The following is an 18,098-nucleotide window of genomic DNA, read 5'->3' as shown; positions in this document are numbered from 1 at the left end:
AATACATTATTATTGCAGTTAATGCAACAAATGAAACGAAATCAGAGACAAACACAGCAACAACATCTAAAGTTACACCCAATGGAACAAAATCGAAAATAGGCACAGCAACAAATGGAACAAAATCAGAAGCCAATTAAAGAAACACTTCAACAAACACGTGAAGATTTAACTAATGAGTTACGTAACATCGAATCGAAATGACAAAAAGTCTCTAAAGACATAAAAATACAAATTTGTGAGCATTTTCAGCCTATTTTTTTGCGGCATGAAAATGCATTACAGAATCACGAAGCAGCCATAAAAGAATTGCAAACCATTGTTCATGAAAATCACGAAACCTTGCAGGCTAAAATTGACTCAGTCGCATCTACCGATTCGGTTACGCAATTTGCAAAAACTCAGGACAATTTAAAGGACACAGTAGATACTCTGAAACTTGGAGGAAATCAGTTCATTATCGGAGAAAGTAGCCGAGCTTTCGGATCAATTCACTAACTTATCTACAAAGGTAGATGATGATCTGAATGACACAAGACCCGTAGTCTTCACTGATACAGAAGAGTATGAACAAATTAAGAAATTTAAACAAAATCAGAATCAAATTAATACACAACACAAAAGAGAAATCCGGGAAGTACAAGATCAGTTGGCACAACTAATACAACAATTACATATTTCAGAGGACACTCGCGCTCCAATAAGGGAAGAGGGAATAGAAATACGGAAAAGTAACAAAATAATAACACAGGGCATTTCGGAAATTATGAAAGGAATTGGCAAGGTGCACCGAATTTTGAGATGGAACCGCCGACACGACGTAACAATGACCGATATGCGACTCGCCATCATGATGATTTTAACTATAACCTGTTCATTACTCACGTAAATTCCAAAGATTTAAGAATTATAGCAACGACATTAATCCACAGGAATGGCTTCATCAATTCACTCATTGTTTTCCTCCCAACTCGTCATTAGAGCACAGACTGGAATTTATGTGTGGTTACTTAGAGAATGAACCAGCTGTAAGAATGCGATCGGTAATTCGCGACTGTCACAGTGAAGGAGAACTTTACATGCCTTCTTCTCAGCATATTGGTCTCAAGCTACTCAAGACCGCGAAAAACATAGCATCATAATGATGAAACATTTCGAACAATCTGAATTTTCCAGTGTTGTCAAATATTTTGAAGACATGTTGCACAAGAATCAGTGCCTGTCAAACCCATACAGCCCCTCAGAACTCATCCGTATTTGCTTAATCAAATTGCCTGAACATTTACGACATATTATTTTGACAGGACGTTGCAAAGACGACATCGAAGGTTTTCAGGTACTTTTACAAGAATTAGAGACTGACACAGACAGTCGCAGGATGCGAAAACAGGAACACAAGAATTACAGGACACATGAATCACAATTCCGCGATGACAGAAATAATAACTGCACACTACAAGGCTATTCTTACAACGAAAATCGTGACCAAAACAGACACCACCCGTATGACAACCGTTGGCAGAGTAATAATAATAACAGGGAAATATCACCACTCCGCGGTAGTGACTATGACAGAGGCAATCAGAGAAACAGACAATATGGGAACCAAAATAATTATTATCGAGGGAGACATAATAACTACAGACGCAACGGTCCACTACACAGTTACGACTCAGGGAGAAATTCTCCACCACGTGACCGACAGGAAAGAAATTACAGAAACTACCGACATGAAGACAGACGATATAATCATAACGACAGACCTGAATTTCATCAGATCTGGCGGGATTGAAACAATGCAAGGCCCTCTCGGCGTGGTGAATTTGTAAAAGTTAGGTCTCCTAATCCCAATAACGACGCGTGGCAACAAAGAGACGTAGACAATAACTCGCACCGCAGGCAGCCATGTGTGCCGGCTGGCTCAGAGAAAAATAACATAGAAGCTAACCTTGAGAAAATTTGCAGTATTCTTTACTGGCATATACCACACGGTAATTGCATTGAAGTTGAAACACTGTGTACTAGGAAGAGTAAAGGTTAACACCACTTTTCACATGTAAAACCGTTTATTGGGAGATAATTTGCTTTCTGAATTAGTCATTGCTATAAGGTTCCTACTTCAGGTTATTAGTACGCTTTGTCACACTTAGAGACTGTTAACATTCAACAATGTTTTAAAGTGAACAAGCCAGTCAAGAACCTAGGGAACTTATTTAGGCAGTAATTACGAATGCATTTTTGTAATGAATAGACGACACAACGTTATTGTGTGTACATTCTTGCTTGTGCGTTACATGATTACGTAACGACTATAAGGCTTACATGCTTAGAACATATACTGCTAATGAGATTTTAATGCAACATTTTGGTTCACTTGAAAAGACATTTTGGATTTAAAGTAATTTCTGAGAGATAACAGATGACACAGTGGTTAGTTTATTTGACAGCTACACGATTTTATCATGTCGCTATTAATGAGTAACACAATTTACATTATTGCTTTTGCGCTGTATCTGTTTTATATCTGCACAGTTCTTCTACACTCTTCTGGAAAGAAAAGCATGTTTTAGTAGTAACTTTTGTGGTATAGCTGCAGAGAGAGCCGTTTCTGTAGCACAACAATACCCTACAGTATAGTACTTTCTTGATCACAGCAATAAGCGTAATAGCTACGATATCTATACACAAAGCATTTCACTTTTGTTTGTTACGAGGTAAGTACAGAACTTTGTTTACGTACGACGATAATTACGACACTTGGCACATGTTTACCGTTAAGTAATGACAGAGATTATCTTATAACAAGACGCACAGTTTAGCGCTACAGGAAACGAATTTGAGTGATTAATTTTTGTACATGGAACATTTGTAGAAAGATTCTTGAATTACAGAGATACACAGAAAGTTTTCGGTGATACATTTCATTCCATTGCTGTAATTTGTGATGCTTGAGTGTACAATTACTTTAATCCTCAGGGCGTACACGCCTACATTGTGTACTAAGGGTGTGGCAAGCGCTAGGAGCCCTAGCTAATATGTTATTTGCTTATACAACTTTACACATCGGTACCATATTTCTCTAACACAGAATTACACAGCTGTCTGATCATTTAACAGAGAACATTTTTTTTTAGGTTTTGAAATTATTGAAAGAAGCTTCGATTTTGAAATGTGATTGATCTGTTATGATGATGTTATTACGACAACGATGTGAATTATGCTAGTGTGATATGTTTATGATCAATAAGATGATGCTATACAAGGAATGTGATTATGTGTTTATATGTATATGAGTAATGAATAGTGGTTAGGGACTCTGATTTGTGAAAAGGATGTTGGAAACCAAGAATCGTACATTAAGAGTTGTGAAACATGTGTACATGCATGAATGTGGGTATCACAACAGTACTATTCATGAGATTTCGTTTCTACACATTTCTATTGCAATTTTTCGACCTGTGAAATTTTATTGGTATCAAACTGTCACTGAAACAGAAACTTCTGTCGTCAATATTTCGGTAAGGGTGGTAAGTGACCTTGGCATAATGTGCTGTGGGCGTCCAGCTGCACGACAGATGCCTGGAAAAAAGCCATTAGGTGGAAAAAAGAGGCCATTAATTTCGCTATTGACATTTCTTTGTAGAAAGCATCGCAAATACGACACATTCAAACTTGAAAACATATGATTACACTTTGGAGCTCGTACTTTCTGATATATACTGAAATCCCTAATGCAATGATGACAAATATTATTTGTCTATACACCGGATTATGAACAATGTCTTTCTAGTTGAAAGATATTTTACTGCCTTACGAAATACCATATGGATAGTGAATGACGTTCCTTTATGTATATATTTGCTCATTTTGTTTAATATCCAGTTTCTAGCTGCAATGAAGCATTGGTTAAAATAAAATAAAATTTAATGGATGTACTAATGAAAAGTTCTCTGGCTACAGACCCAGTAAATAATAATTTTATGATCTACTTTCTTAGAAAAGGGAGCACACATAGACATTTTATTGTGATGCACTCTAGTGTTAAGATGTGACATAGGTATTATGCATTTCCTGTAATATTTTTTCTGCTTGACCTATGTCATGTTTAGGTATAAGTCACTGCATTTGCTGCTGCTGTTTGCCAGGCATAGTGCTACTAAATTTTACTTTGTGTTATTCTGCTAAGGCAGTTTGACTACTGATTTCTTTTTCTTGTTGCTGCACATGGGCTCATATTAGTTGTAATGTTGCATTTGCTTTGCTAATTTGTATTTATTACTGCTTGCTTTGTGAATTTGTATTTTTTTCTGTCATTGCTGTTTGTGTTAATTGTTTTGTGCTGCTGCACTGCCTCGTCCCTTAGTTTATGCATCTGAGCTCAGTAGATTTAAGTTAGCTTAAGAGGAGGTAGGCTATATAAGAGAATGAGTTGTGATTAATTGGAAGAAATGCAAAGACAAGGTATAAGAAAAACGTTTGGCCAAAAAAGAGTGTACAACGAAGAAAAATTTTTTGGAAGAGGATATGAACAAAAAAGTAGGATTTAGGGACAACAGATATAGATAGGACTTTTTGCGAATAATGATGAACTAAGGGAGATCTCCAAGAAGTAAAAGAAGTTTAGTATGTAAATAAAATACAAAAAATACTGCAGTATCAAATGTCCTGACCTTTTGTGTTATTCGGCTATATGTTTGTCTACCCTTGTGTATTTGTGTTCTTCCTGTCTTTATGTGTTTATCTGATAAGAGTTATGTTGCAGAATATTTCTAATACTAAGCTACATTCACTACGATGAGGAATACTGTTATCCTCAAATATAATTTGCGTTAATTATATGTTATTTACTTTGTAAAGATGCTTAGACATTATTTATTCTGTTCTGTTTTAATGCTCATGTGTGAAGTAGATGTTCGAAAACTATTCTCATTATTTTATTTATTTATTTATGTCATATTTCCTGCAATTCTGATGTATATGTTTCTTTCCATTCTTTTGTAGAGCCTGTATTACTACAAATGTTATCTGTATTATTATGTTCTTTAATGATGTTTGCTGTACCTTTGTAATTGCATTCTCATGTCGTAAATTTGTAATTGTATTGACACCAGTTCTTCAGATTAAGTTTGATTTCACTGCAGACGTTTCTGTTGATCACAGTATATGCACAATATGTGAGAAAAAAAAGGGGACTGTTAGTGCTCGCACGTGTGTTGATAATTCAGCAAGGGACTGGTTAACAGCGTTCCTGGTTTTAAGGACATTTCAAAAAAAATTTTTGTGATTGCACAAGTGGTGGTTCATGGACTTGTAATATTATCTGCAAGACTCTTCGATGGTGATAGTGCACCCACACAGTCACAACAGATGGCTGCTGGACATCTCTACAAGGACTACCGTGGGCCTGCAACTTTGGTGGCCCACCGACACCATTATCTCTACAAGGAATACATTAGGTCTGCACCTTTGGTGGCCCACCAATACCATCATCTCTACAAGGGCTACAGTGTGTCTGCACCTGTGGTTGCCCACCAGTACCATTATCTCTGCAAGAAATACAGTGGGTCTGCTCTTTGACGACCTGCCTACCAATATTCTTCAAAACTTCGATTGACTCTGATGTGGGTTCGCTCTGTTTTGGTCCCTTACCTGCCTTCATGTCAAGAGTCAGCACTGTCTTTCCGTTGGAAGGACAACACCACTTCTTCAAGACTGCATGGAAATCCACTACTTCCGTGTGCATTTTCTTTTTACTGTCGAGATTTTGAGAAAAAAGAAACTGCAGTTACTACTGTGATGATGATCAGACCTGTCTTTATGAGAACAATTTTTGCTTTTGACAAACATTGTAGCAATAAGTGTGTGCACTTGATATCTTTGTTATTGTAATTATGAGAAATTTTATCAAAACATTATTGGCCACTGTCCAAAACAGTTTGTGAATCATTTGTGGGGATCATGGGGGCTATATAATTAGGCTGTTTAGGCTTTTATGTTGGTAACGGCACATAGCGATCTGTATGAAAATCATTGATGTTGCTGTGGCTGGTTGGCATTGTTGGAATATTCGCTATTATAGTGTTGGGGCATCAAGGGATCACCAATTTAGTATTGGAGGGCAGCGTGGAGGGTAAAAATCGTAGAGGGAGACCAAGAGATGAATACACTAAGCAGATTCAGAAGGATGTAGGTTGCAGTAGGTACTGGGAGATGAAGAAGCTTGCACAGGATAGAGTAGCATGGAGAGCTGCATCAAACCAGTCTCAGGACTGAAGACCACAACAACAACAACAACATAGTGTTGGGCTGTTGGATGTGAACAGCATGCAGCGTTGTGCAGTTGGAGGTGAGCCGCCAGCAGTGGTGGATGTGGAGAGAGAGATGCCAGTGTTTTGAGCGGACGATCTGGACGTGTGTCCGTCAGAAAAAGGAAATTTGTTTAATTGGATATCACAATTACAATTTTGTGACATCCAATTATACAAATTTCCTATATATATATATATATATATATATATATATATATATATATATATATATAATGACTTTTGAACATTATTAAGGTAAATACATTGTTTGTTCTCTATCAAAATCTTTCATTTTCTAACTTTGCCTATCACTAGTTGGTGCCTTAAGTAGTTAGAATCTTTTATTTAGCTGGCAGTATTGGCCCCTCACTGTATTGCAGTGGTTCGAGTAATGAAGATTTTTGTGAGGTAAGTGATTCACGAAAGGTATAGGTTATTGTTAGTCAGGGGCATTCTTTTGTAGGGATTATTGGAAGATTGTGTTGCGCTAAATAAATATTGTTTGTCAGTTTAGTCATGAACAGAATAAGTAAAGAGAGAAATGCCTGAGTACGTTCAGTTTTGCTCAGCTGTTCGGAAATCAAATAACGCAATAGGTTTACCAGCACAGTCATTACATAATTATTTTTAAGGCGACGTTACATTGTGAAATGGACCAAAGCAAAAGTTATTCTATGAAGTGCTTGACGTTGCTGATGCGATGACTGCGTCGCGATTTTCTTGTCGGTAAAAGTTTCATAATGAAACACATTGGGATGGGGAATATCACATATCCTAAAAGGTCCAGAATACAAAGTTCAGATTTACTGCGTCGACGTTGTCCTCTGTTGGATAGGTAATGAGTGCGTATCAACACTTTTTGTCCTATGCGAATTTCCTGGCGGTTACTCGCCTGCTTTTGTTGACTTTTGTGGCGCTGTGTTTCACCCTTTATGTTGTTAAGTGCGATGTCTACAATTTGATGGTGGCGCAATCTTCTTCTTGTAGGAAACGAAACAATTTCACGAATTTTGTTAGATGCATCCGTATTTTGCAGCACAACACGCGGCGAAAGCCTGGTGGTGCCGTTTGGTATTGAATTGATAACGCCCTGAAAATCTGAAATGTGCTTGTTCAAATGGTTCTAATGGCTCTGAGCACTATGGGACATTACATCTCAGGTCATCAGTCCCCTAGAACTTAGAACTACTTAAACCTAACTAACCTAAGGACATTACACACATCCATGCCCGAGGCAGGATTCGAACCTGCGACCGTAGCGGTCGCGCGGTTCCAGACTGAAGCGCCTAGAACCGCTCGGCCACACCGGCCGGCTGAAATGTGCTTGTCCCTATCAATATGATTTTTGTGACACTAGATACGACAAAGTTTTCCAAGCTCTTTCATGATGCGTTCTGATGTGCTGGAAGAAGCATGTTAGCTGGAGGTAAAAATGGGTGTAATATTTCTAGCTTGCAGTGTGCGTTTCCATAACACAGATGGAAAGTGTGGTCCATTGTCGGGGATTGCCTGCTGAACATGTTCAACATGAGGCAAAATTATTTTAGTAAAAGCATTAGAAACAGTTCTAACAGTGGCGTTTCGTAACGGAGTGAAAGATACAAATTTCGAAGTTAGTTCTACAGCAACTAATATGTAACAGAAGCCTTTGTTAGTTCTTGGATTGGATCCAAATAGATGAACAGCTGCCATAGGTCTTAATTTTATGGGTACAATCGGGTACAGAGGGGCAATATGAGATACTGTAGAAGATTTAGCTTTTTGACAAATTTTGCAAGTTGCCAAGACTCGTTGAATACGCCATATCTGTGAAGTAACGGTTCTGTCGTAGTATGTAAAAGCATTTACGAGCACCATCAAGGAGTAGCTCGGGTGTTTATACCAGATTAATTTATTGACAAGTTCTTGAGGTACGCAGAGAGTCGAATTATCGCTGTCAGGGCGAGCACGGCGAAACAGAATATTATTGTGCACGGTGTAGCAGGCTAAGTTCTGATTGTTGTCGGGTTGGTGTCACGCCACGGAAGTTTGATCTCTTTCTGCTGTCTGGTGATGTCTTTTAATGATGCTGAAATAAAATTTTCAAAAGCTACCTGTTTAATGTAGAGAATGCTGAAATTAGTTTGACAGAAAATAGCAGTGATTACTTGCTGGTTATTGAACAGTGAGCGAGAAAGCGCATCTGCTACAGTATTTTGGGTTCCTGGGATGTGTACAATCGTAAAATCAAATCCCTGCAAATAATGTTTCCAACTGCTAAGTCTGTCACATGGAATCTAGCTGGTAAAAGAAACTGAATAGCTCTGTGATCTGTGTATACTGTTGTCTGTCTGCCGTATAGAAAGTGACGAAATTTAGTGAAAGCCCAAACAACAAATTGTGTTTTGAGTTCAGTTCAAATGGTGCAAATGGCTCTAAGCACTATGGGACTTAACATCTGAGATCATCAGTCCAGTAGACTTAGAACTACTTAAACCTAACCTAAGGATAACAACATCTATGCCCAAGGCAGGATTCGTACCTGCGACCGTAGCGGTCACGCGGTTCCGGACTGAAGAATCTAGAACCGCTCGAACACAGCGGCCGGCTCAAGTTCAGCCGATAATTTCTTTCAGCTGATGTGAGGATGCGACTAGCAAATCGATGTTCTTAACAGTTGTCCCATTTTCCTGTATTTCCTGAACTAAATGGACACTAAGAGCAGTCTTGGAGCTGTCTGTAGCAATCGAAAAACTCTTTATCGAGTCAGGATGTGACAGAAATGGAGCGTTAAGTAAAGCCCTTTTCAGACTGAGAAACTGAGACTGTGCAAGGTCTTCCCAGGACCAGATGATGTTTTAACCAATAAGACGACACAATCTTGCAGTAACTAGTGCAGAGTAGCGTATGAAACGGCGAATAAATTGATTAAACTCAGGAAGCTTCGAAGGCGTTTTTTGGTAGACGGAATTGTAATATCACGGATGGCGTGTAGTTTCTCAGGATCGGGCGCAATGCCGTATGACGAAATTTAATGGAAGTCTTGCCAAAGTGAGATGTACTAAAGTCCAAGGCGACACCTTCTGTAAGAAAAGCTTGTAATAGCATGCGAAGAGCACGATTATGTTCCAACCAAGAAGGTTCTGCAATTAGAATGTCGTCAATGTTTGTGGTGCTTCTGTCTTTTAATTCTTTTGGAAGAATAGTGTTCATCGCAGGAATGAAAACAGCAGAGTTAATTGTTAAACGAAATGTCAATTTACAAAACTGATAGCAGCTACCTAAACAAAAGAAAACGGTGTATTTTCTGCAACTCGGATACAGTTGAATTTGCCACACTTCACTTTAAGTCCAGAGTAGAATAGACTGACGTTCCGTGAATTTTTTGCAAGAGCTCTTGCAGCGTTTGCGGACGATCGGTTTCAGTAATAATAATATTGTTGGTCTGACGTGAAGCCAACACAAGACGAATTGAGCCATCTTTCTTGTTAAAAATGTGATGAGGGCTGACTCAATGATACCTTGGTCTAACATAGCCTTAACTTCTTCCTTGACGTGATCTCTATAGATGAATGGAATGGAATAATGTTTTGCCTTAAATGTATCACGCAGTTTTACTTCGAATTCATAAAGAAAACTAGACATGGTTCCCAGTACATTGTTAAATACTTCACAGTGTTGTAAAAGAATATTCTATAACTGTTGGCGCTCTTCGTCGATCGAAGCTTTACAGATTAACTGCCAACATGAGTATCCTAGTAGTACATATCCTAGGTGTAGCGAAGCAGCTTAAAGCACTTAATGAAGGCAAGTTTTCTGGTCCATATAGTATACCCTTCAAAGTACGCTGATACAATGATTTATCAATCATACACAATCGTCCGCTCGACGAAAGCTCCGAACCAAAAGACAGAATTCTTGCCAGCTCATAACAGTACTCAAGAAACTTAATACGACTACACCGCAAAATTACAAACCAATATCAGTAATGTCGATTTGCAGTAGGATTTTGGATCATATACTGTGTTCGAACGTTGTGGGAATTACCTCGAAGGTAATGGCTTATTGACACACATTCGGTACGGATTCAAAAAATATCGTTCTTGTTAAACACAGCTATTTCTTTATTCGTATGATGCAATGAGTGCTATCGACAGGGGATCAAACTGGTTCCATACTTTTACATTTACAGAAGGCGTTTGACGCGATTGTCACAAGAGACTTCTAATCAAACGGCGTGCCGATGGAGTATCACTTCAGTTGTGCGACTGTATTCGTGATTTCTTGCCGGAAACGTCATGGTAAGAAGTAACTGACCGAAAACCATCGAGTAAAACAGAGGTGATATGCGGCTTTCCCCAAGGAAGTGTTACTGCGATTCTGCTGTTCCTAATGTACATAAACAATTTTGGAGACTATCGGAGCAGCAGTCTGAGGTTGTTTGTAGACGATGCTGACATTTACCATCCAGTAAAGTCATCGGAAGAGGAAAATTAATTGCAAAATCACGTAGTCATGATATCTGTATGGTGCCAGAAGTTTCAGTTGATCCTAAACGAAAAGTGTAAGGTCATCCACTCGAGTAAGAAAAGCAGTCCGTTAAATTTTGGATACAGGATGAATCAAAAAAATTGAAACGCTGCCTAATCGATTAAATACCGAAAAATTACAATTACGGACAATTGAAATTGAAGAGATCATTTAGACACTGTTGTGGGGAAGGCAAACCAAGATTGTCTTTTATTAGCAGTGCACTTAGAAGATGCACCAGGTCTGTTAAACAGACTGCCTGCACTACACCTGTCTGTCCTCTGCTAGAATACTGCTGTGTGGCATAGGATTGATGGTGGACATCGGAAAAATTCAAAGAAGAGTAGCTCGTTTTGTATTACCGTGAAATACGAGAGACAGTGCCACGGATATGATAATAGAGTTGGGAGGGCAATCGTTAACACAAAGGCGCTTTTCGTTGTGCAGAGATCTTTCCACGAAATTTCAGTGACCGACTTTCTCCTCTGAGTTTGAAAATATTTCACTGTAGAGAATATAAAAATGGAGAAATGTTCATCGTAATAATAAAAGAGAAATTAAAACTCGTACAGAAATATTTAAGTGTTAATTTTTCCTAAGCGCTGTTAGAGAGCGGAAATGCATAGAAATAGAACCCTCTGCCACGCACTTCAGTGTGAAGTGCAGAGTAGTAATGTAGGTGTAGACGTAGGTGCAGATATTTTATATCATATAAATTTACACTGAAACGTTTATTAAAATTAGGTTCAGGAAAGAGGGTTAAGTAAGTGACACTAGGAGAATGAATTTAAGAAGGTTTTCCAAAAATTGCACATTGCTAAGTGACTGTAATATTCTAACAGTACTACACACAATAGAATTTATGAAAATGTTATTGCCTTAATCGCTGAAGACGTTCCAGTGCGGTCGCAGATTTCTGGTGGCTGGTAATTTGTCAAGCTCTTCACATCTCAAAGCTGACGTAATAACGTGTAAGGAAACACGTTGCCTGCAGGAGGCGTTGTCCTGGCTCAAAATTCCAACTTAGTTTATGTCCGGACAATCCTACAATCCTCAACCAATTACATTGAGAGACGACTTTGTACCTGCAACAGCCACACCAAATGACGTGTTAGCCCACACAGTATATCTATCTATCTACCTTTCTATATCCGAATCCCGCTCCTGCTACTGCCGAGTCTGGGTGTTGAGTCCTCTCCATTTGGCTCGGTCCTCCCACCACTTTTCTTCCTCCACTTGCTGCCAGGTCACACCTCTCCTTTTTACAGATATTCTCACTCCCATTTTCCACCATGTTCTTGGGCGCCCTCTAGGTCTTTTCCCATCCATCTTTAGTTCTTCCATAATTTTGGGGAGTCTCTGCTCATGCATCCTCTTAACATGCCCATACCATCTTAATCCCTTTCTTTCAATTTCTTCTCTCGTACTTTCTTGTTTAAGGTCCTTTCTAATCTCTACATTCCTTACTCTGTCCATTCTTGTTTTTCCCTGAACTGCTCTGAGAAATTTCTTTTCCCCTGCTTGCAGTCTGCTCCAGTCCCTTTCTGTCATTGTCCATGTTTCTCCACCAAAGGTGACATTAGGGATGTAATAATTCTTATACGTAAGGAGTTTTGCACTTTCAAACATCATTATTCCAAATCAGGTGTTTTATTGTTTGGTAGATATTGCCTCCCTTCTGTAACCTCCTATTAATTTCGTTAGTTATTCTTCCATCCCTAGATATTTCACTCCCTAAATAAGTGAAACATTCTACCACTTTGAGGGGTTCTCCATTCAAGGTAATATTTCCGTTGATCCCTTTCTCTCTTCCAAATACCATTACTTCACTCTTTATTTATTTTTAATCCCTACCATTTCATTATTTCCTTCCACGCATCAAGCTGTAACTGTACATCTACCTCTTTATCACCCCGTATTACCATGTCATGTGCAAAAATCATCTTTTTGTCTTTTTCTTTTACTATATCTTTGACTGCCATATTCATTCCCTCCATCACAACATTAAAAAGTGCAGGAGGTAGAATACTTCCTTGCTTAAGTCCTTGTCTTATTTCGAATTATTCAGAGTTCCCCAGTGGTGTTCTAATTCTACAATTGTGTCCTCTATACATTGTCTTTATAACATTAATGTATCCATCTTCTATATCTATCTTCTTCATTTCTTCCCAGAGTCTTTCCCTGTCAACTGAGTCATATGCCTTTTCTATGTCTATAAAAACCATTATCACCCTTTTGTTATACTCCCAACTTTTTCCATCAGTTGGCGGATAGGCACTACTAAAATTTCTCCTCTTTTTCAGACATGACTCAATTCCAAGTCCGCACACACTTCTAACCGATTTTCGACTCCCAACCTTTCTAAATCTGGTAACTACACGGTGCTCCAAGGCTATCCAAACAAATGGATGTAAAGCCCGTAGTGAGTCCCTGTCTTACGTAGTTACGTTCCAAAATGATAAGACGTGATTATTGACCCTAAGAATATTACTGTCATTTTTATAGTGAACATTCGTAATAATCGTATAGAAGTGAGTTACGTGAATCTGGGTGCTCTTAAAATTCTTACATGTTAGGTGATGCTACTTATTACCTGATTGAGTGAATGCAGTTAGTTATGATGGACTCATCGTTTCTGTGGGCAAATGTACTGGCTACTTTCACTTATTCATGAAGCTATCAGTGCATTGACAACCTCGGCTTTAAAGTCGGGTCTGCCCCCCCCCCCCAATATCTTCCCCCCCTCCCCTCCTAGCACCATCCCCCCCCCCCCCCATCAACTTTCTGCACATACCGATATGGCGTATATTCTGACAGATTAGATTGTTGTACTTTACAGTAGTAATCTTCATTGGGTTCATTAATATAATACATATCAATTCCTGTGATCAAGTAATTTGGTTAGTAGTCTTAATTTACCTATGTTAGACTTGACACAGGAGAAAATTATGAGTTTTTTCTGAAGCTAGGTAACTAATGTGAAGATGGTGTATTTTGGGTCCAATTTTTATATCCATGAAGATGATGGGGCGCTCAAGTGCGGGATCATCAGTGCCAGTACAAATTCCCAATCTTTATGTAGTCCAATCTAGCCAATTTCACGGATGATGATGGGATGACGAGGAAAAACACAAACACTCAGTCCCTGGGCAGAGAAAAGCCCCAACCCGTCTGGGAATCGAACCCGGCACTCGATGATCCGCAGGCAGCAACGCTAGCCACTAGACCACGACCTGCGGATATACCCATGAATCTCCTTTTTAGGGGTGAAGCACTATTGTAAAGTTTTGTTAGAAATATGTTGTTACATTAATATCTTAAAGGTTTATTACTGATATCTGCTCTATACTCATTCTTTGAGAGGCAAAATAACGGAGTTCCACATTGTGGCAAGAGCCTTGCGTTTACGCACGATAATTTACAACGTTTACGAGTGTATACTACACTCCTGGAAATGGAAAAAAGAACATATTGACACCGGTGTGTCAGACCCACCATACTTGCTCCGGACACTGCGAGAGGGCTGTACAAGCAATGATCACACGCACGGCACAGCGGACACACCAGCAACCACGGTGTTGGCCGTCGAATGGCGCTAGCTGCGCAGCATTTGTGCACCGCCACCGTCAGTGTCAGCCAGTTTTCCGTGGCATACGGAGCTCCATCGCAGTCTTTAACACTGGTAGCATGCCGCGACAGCGTAGACGTGAACCGTATGTGCAGTTGACGGACTTTGAGCGAGGGCGTATAGTGGGTATGCGGGAGGCCGGGTGGACGCACCGCCGAATTGCTCAACACGTGGGGCGTGAGGTCTCCACAGTACATCGATGTTGTCGCCAGTGGTCGGCGGAAGGTGCACGTGCTCGTCGACCTGGGACCGGACCGCAGCGACGCACGGATGCACGCCAAGACCGTAGGATCCTACGCAGTGCCGTAGGGGACCGCACCGCCACTTCCCAGCAAATTAGGGACACTGTTGCTCCTGGGGTATCGGCGAGGACCATTCGCAACCGTCTCCATGAAGCTGGGCTACGGTCCCGCACACCGTTAGGCCGTCTTCCGCTCACGCCCCAACATCGTGCAGCCCGCTCCAGTGGTGTCGCGACAGGCGTGAATGGAGGGACGAATGGAGACGTGTCGTCTTCAGCAATGAGAGTCGCTTCTGCCTTGGTGCCAATGATGGTCGTATGCGTGTTTGGCGCCGTGCAGGTGAGCGCCACAATCAGGACTGCGTACGACCGAGGCACACAGGGCCAACACCCGGCATCATGGTGTGGGGAGCGATCTCCTACACTGGCCGTACACCACTGGTGATCGTCGAGGGGACACTGAATAGTGCACGGTACATCCAAACCGTCATCGAACCCATCGTTCTACCATTCCTAGACCGGCAAGGGAACTTGCTGTTCCAACAGGACAATGCACGTCCGCATGTATCCCGTGCCACCCAACGTGCTCTAGAAGGTGTAAGTCAACTACCCTGGCCAGCAAGATCTCCGGATCTGTCCCCCATTGAGCATGTTTGGGACTGGATGAAGCGTCGTCTCACGCGGTCTGCACGTCCAGCACGAACGCTGGTCCAACTGAGGCGCCAGGTGGAAATGGCATGGCAAGCCGTTCCACAGGACTACATCCAGCATCTCTACGATCGTCTCCATGGGAGAATAGTAGCCTGCATTGCTGCGAAAGGTGGATATACACTGTACTAGTGCCGACATTGTGCATGCTCTGTTGCCTGTGTCTATGTGCCTGTGGTTCTGTCAGTGTGATCATGTGATGTATCTGACCCCAGGAATGTGTCAATAAAGTTTCCCCTTCCTGGGACAATGAATTCACGGTGTTCTTATTTCAATTTCCAGGAGTGTATTTGTTGTGAGTACAGGCCTTTGATATCATGATTTCAAAAGCAAGTGGGCCTCTAATTTTTGTCCGATTCCATGTAACGGTTATATACTTGTCAGTGTAGTTTTACCACCACTTTATGTCTGACTTAAGGTAATTGTTTCATACCTCAATATGCGCATCTTGCCATGTCGTACAAGGATATCTGTAAAAGTTTGTCTATGGATCTACTTATTGGTGTTCAGAAAATTTGTTTTCGTATTACTAGCTTTGCCGAGGCATTAGAAATTTCTTTCATCGACTTGCCGGGTATGACGGTGGCATGATGACGCATAGAGTCATTTTCGTTTCTGTTGCAAACTGCAACTTAAATATTTTCTTGTTATTGCTCGTATTTGAAATATGTGTTTTGTAACTATTGTTACCGCAAGTGAGGTTAACCACTTTGAAAGATACTGAAAAAAGAGAAAAATATATATAAAAGAAAGTTGCTATTAGATATCACAGTTCCGAAAATTGACCCCTACCCTATTCTTTCTAATACCTTCCACAATTCGGTGTCAGTTAGGTGAATGAGTGAATGAAGCTGAGGTCTGCACTGCTTTACAAGACACGTTTAACTAGAATGAACAGTAATGTGGCTGTCGTAATGTATGCTACTGCATAGCTTATTGGTATGTACCAACTGTCAACAGTTATCTTTGTAAACAATTTTGGATGTTGCTGAGCAACAGTCCTAGAATAATTTTTAAATGAACACAGCGCCATTTGACTCTTTGTTGTTTATTTAGGTTTATACCTTTTATGCCATTTTCAAGTGATTAAGCATATGTTATTAACACTAGGCTTGATGTCCTGCAATATAAGTTAACGACAGAAACTCAATCACTTGAAAATCGCATAAAAGGCCGAGACCTGGGTCATAATGAAATAAACAACAATACTGTCAAATGGCGGTGTGTTCATTTAAAAAAAGTTATCTTTGTATTGTGGCAGTGTTTGTAATGTACAATATACTATGTACTTACTATTTGGTTTCTGTTTTTTGGATGATTTGATAACGAAATTAGTCATCAAGTAATGAAGAAAGTAGTATTGCAACTGCGACGGTCCTTTTTTGCATAATTTCGTATACCACAAACAGCTATTGACAAACAGTTATTTACACACCCTCTTTTAGGTGGTATTAGAAAACTGAAAGTTATCTGTTAGGAGAATATTTGTGTATCGACTTTTGTCGTTAGATAAATTTAAAAAATTTCGAACATTTTAGGCTCAGTTTAAACGGTTAGGTTACAAACCACATGTGTGTGTTCCCACCTCAGGCACGTCCTGGCGTCAAACTGCTACGTGTCGCATCGGTACAGTAGGTGCAGCGGACAGCCCTGCGGTTTTTGCACACAGCTCTGAGGCAATGTGCATACTCGGGAAATGTCGACACACGGCAGTGGCAGCAGTCACAGCGTACATCTCGGCCAGAGTACAAGCGGCAGCCAAGCGAAGGTTTGAAGCTTAATGGTCTAGTATTCCAGTGACGTGGCAGGTGGAAATGTTGATCGGGAAGAGGAACCCTGAACCACTGGCTGCGGTGCAGGGTGTGGCAACGTCGGGCCCCAGTAGCATTAAGGCTGAAGGACCTTAGTTCGGGACACAGACCGTACGAATGTGACTGAACTCTGGGGAAGAGACGTGCAGTGACAGCAGTGTGTAGAGCGGCCAAGAGCCCGGGGGATGAGGCAGTGGTGGCGGCAGCTGCCTCATCGGTACATTGGTTTCTTCACGGCAGCTTCCGATTGAAATTGGGTGCCATGGCGACTGACTGGCCCTGTGGGTACAGATGCTGTTGTCTGGAGGCGGATGTAACACTGCTGCGTTTCTCTTTCACTTGGTAGTAGTGTCTCGAAGGTGGTCAGTGTCCGGGGCTCTGGACATTCCCTCGTACGGCCTCGTGGCTGTATATTGCAGCCTGGAAGCTGCCTGCTTCTGTTTGGGACCTGTGTCGGTATGGGTCTTTGACTGCGGCAGTCAGTGTACAGAATTCGGCGCTTGCGGTTGATTCGTTATACCGTAAATTCATACCACCCTCTTTGTAAGTACGATTTCAACTACGGCCACCAGTCGCCAGCAGTCTCCTGGGGGCCTAACAAGAATTACAATTTGCTATTTGCTTGCAACTCAGCCTAAGAAGCCCTTCTTCTACACATCTCTACACGTCGCTTCTTCATGACATTGTTACCTTACCGTCTAGTTACGACTCATTAACACTGTATTCTGAAGATATCATGCATTTACGTGTTAGGAAGTGAACCATTTTGTATTTCTCTACATTAAATGGTCGTTACCAATCTTTACAGACAGTTGATATTTTATTGTGAGATACTCTGCAATACGTATGTTTTATCGTATAGAATTTCCTCAGAGATAGCTGCTTCAACTGTA

This window comes from Schistocerca americana, chromosome 3 (assembly GCF_021461395.2).
Source record: "Schistocerca americana isolate TAMUIC-IGC-003095 chromosome 3, iqSchAmer2.1, whole genome shotgun sequence".
In the NCBI taxonomy this organism is placed as follows: domain Eukaryota; kingdom Metazoa; phylum Arthropoda; class Insecta; order Orthoptera; family Acrididae; genus Schistocerca; species Schistocerca americana.
The sequence above is the reverse complement of the archived record's forward strand: the minus strand, read 5'-3'. Positions refer to the sequence as shown.